Here is a 3,459-nt window from a genome sequence, read left to right as displayed (position 1 = left end):
CAAAAGGGGGTGCCTGTGGTCTTTCAAATCCTATGCCTGGTGGGAAGGGGGGAATGTGGTGGTGGATTGGGGAGGGGGGGGGTATTTGGCCAGAAAGTGAAGTACATTTCTGCCATCTGTCTAGGAATAATGCCAAAATGTCCTCCATTTTGAGCAGCTGAAGAAACATGCATTTATATTAACATTTTTTAAAAATTATCAAATTTTTCATGTGTCCTCCATTTTTAAAAACATGTCCTACATTTGAAAATGTGGCCCTACATTTGTCCCGGTTTGGAGGCCCTAGGTGAGAGCTGGACATGCCTTATTTTGGGGTGGGGGAGCTGTTTGCTCACTATATGGTTTGTTTTCCTACTGCATTATTGCAGATTCCTAGGAATAGTACTAAAAGCTGCCAGTAGTATGCATTTTTAAGTTACATGTCCCATACAAAAATCTAACATATGTTGGGCTTTCCTCATAGACTATATCTGATGTGTTTTCTCTAGCTGTGGACTCAGAAATCCCCCACATACTTAGCTGACAAACTGTCTTTTAGGACTGAGATATTTTCAGACTATTTCCAGAAAAATGAATGTGATGTACAATCATAAAGGCTAAGTCATATAAATAATGCAAATTACTGTAATAACATGCAAGAATTTTTCAAAACTTCCAAGTGAAGAGATAAGTCATGTTTTTGTTTTAAAAAAATCAGGAATCTTTCAATTGAAACTGTGTTGATTAGTTTCTTGCATCAAATGCAAGAATAACATGACATGCAACTCCCTTGTTGCAACAACTCCACTGGCTGCCTGTTTGTTTCTGAGCACAATTCAAAGTGCTGCTGCTGATTATGAACTATAAACCCTATATGTCTTTTTTGAAGGATGGTATTCTCCTATATGAACCTGCCTGTGTTTTGAGATCTTCTAGGGAGGGCTCTCTCTCTCTCTCTCTCTCTCTCTCACACACACACACACACACACACACACCCCACTCACAGGAACATCTGGTGTGAACATGGAAGAAAGCTTTCTTGGTGGCTTCTCCAAAGCTTTGGAAGTCCTTTCCTATCTTTCCACAAGAAGGCGAAGGGAGGCCTTTAAAGACTGATTGCTCAAGAAGGAAGGACCTTACATAAAATATTGTAATATCTATTTGTTTTCTTTTAAATTGTTATGTTTTGAACTGGTTAAGTTTTATTGATAATTTAATTGCATTTTAAACTTTTGTTTAATGAGAATTTTTATCTGTACAGTATTTGTTTTAACTTTTGTAAACTGCCCAGAATTGTGGAAAAGGCAGAATATAAACAAACACAGCAGAGTTGACCAAAAATGCCACCCTTTTATACTCTGGTTTGGAATATATGAAAACAGTAAGTCTACTTGAAAAACAATGCACAAGGTAAGCAGCCAATACCAGTTGAAATCAATGCAGCTTAAGTTAATACAAACTACCTTGTCAGTAGGATTTAGGCATGACTAAATTTAATTATATATAGTTGAAACTATATAAACATAGTTGAAACATAGTTGAAACTATCATTCTGCTGAACATAATTAATTCTAAAATGCTGTCAGTTTAAAGTTTATAACAGAAGGGGTTTGCATGGTATCAAAATATTTCTTTGGTAACTTCTCTTCAGCATGGTCTGGGTTCTCTTTCAAACAGTAGAAGTTAAATATTAATCTTACTGTTTGTATGCGGCGCAGGAATTTTAGGCTGTACAAACAGGTTGTTATCACGCTATCAACTATTTATTTTGACTCCACTGTTGATTTACCCACTCTGTTCTCCATAAATTGAGAAGTAAACAGGATGTGTACTTTTTCCTCCAAAAGAGGAAGAAGCGAAAGATATGGCAAATGCCTTGCATTTTACCAGCTTTGTTTCCTAATAAGCCATTTTCGTCTCTACTAGCCATGCTGTATATTTTTACACATCTAACCATAACTTCTCGACAGTAAGCATACATTCATCAGCAATTTAGCTGGCCTGGCTGGTGAATCAGTACTAATGAGGTTTTTGGAAATTAGTCTTTCAGTAATTAGTAATAATTAGTAATTTTAGTAAATACTGATAGAATCAGTGTAGTGTAGTGTTTTCAATGTTGGTCTGTGACTCTGGCGACCAGGGTTTGATTCCCAACTCAACCATGAAACCCACTGGGGGACCTTGGGCAAGTCACATGCTTTCAGCCTCAGGGAAAGGCAATGACAAACCCCCTCTGAACAAATTTTGTCAAGAAATCCCCATGATAGGATCTCCATAAGTCAGCAATAACTTGAAGACACAAAACAAAAACAATTAGTTCACTGCTATACATTGTCCATGAGTGGCTAGGATCCAATGGAGTGCATCCACTCAGTGGCATCACTAGGGTTGGTGTCACCCAGTGCGGTAATTCATGGTGTCATCCCTCCCTTAGCCTCCTTTCATACCACACCATACACAATCCTTAGTAACCCCCCCTCACCATTCCCTTCTCCTTTTGTGTCGTGTCTTTTAGATTGTAAGCCTGAGGGCAGGGAACTGTCTATTATCCCCTCTGTTGTAAACTGCTCGGATTCCCAGTGATTGGGCGGTATATAAATAAAACCTATTATTATTATTATTAATAATAATGTTTTTTGTACTATTGTTACCCATAAATCATAATTGCCAGCAGTAGCGTCACTGTGGGGGTGCAGGGGTTTGAGCCGCACTGGGTGACACCCCGGTCATCTCCCTGCCCCCCTTGGTGTTGTTTTGGCCCACGTGGGCATTGCTCTGCCCCACGCTCCCTGGGGTCAAGCCAGCTCTTCCTGGGCCTACACAGGTGCTCCCTGGGCTGCACCAGCTCTCCTCAGACCTGCACCAGCTGTCCTCAGGCCCATGCGGGTGCTCCTCGGACCATGCAGATGCTACCCGGGCCCCCATCAATGCTCCCCATGCCCACATGGGTGCTGCTGAAGCCCTCATAAATGTCCTTCCAGCCCTGGACCTCTGGAAGCCCACTAAAAGTCCAGGGCTGGAAGTCCCTCCCATCCCAGAAGGCCCACCCCTCACACCAGGTGTCACCCAATTAAGGGATACCACTGATTGCCATATATCACTGAATGTAATGATAAACTTTGTGACATAAACTAGCAAAAATAAAATTGTACCTTTACATTACAGTGTCATATGTACAGCCTAAATGCATTTACATGTACATAGTTTCATGTGAAAATCCATCAGTGATACCTTTACTAGCCAACCGAAATGCACAATATACTTGTTCCAAGCTTTCAGAGTTCCATGGGCTTCTTCATCAGGCAAGATATTACAAACCAAACAGGAGAAAAAACAATTTTCTAATCCAGTATGTCTCCATTCCAGTGAGGTCACAAGGCTCTTTATAGGCAGAGAACAATGGATTCCTCAAGAAGTCTCCATGTTTTTACATCAGGAACATTTTGGTGATGGAGAAGTAAAACATGCGAATGCAGTCCA

The sequence above is a fragment of the Sceloporus undulatus genome, chromosome 4 (genome assembly GCF_019175285.1).
Source record: "Sceloporus undulatus isolate JIND9_A2432 ecotype Alabama chromosome 4, SceUnd_v1.1, whole genome shotgun sequence".
In the NCBI taxonomy this organism is placed as follows: domain Eukaryota; kingdom Metazoa; phylum Chordata; class Lepidosauria; order Squamata; family Phrynosomatidae; genus Sceloporus; species Sceloporus undulatus.
Note: the sequence above shows the minus strand (reverse complement) of the source record.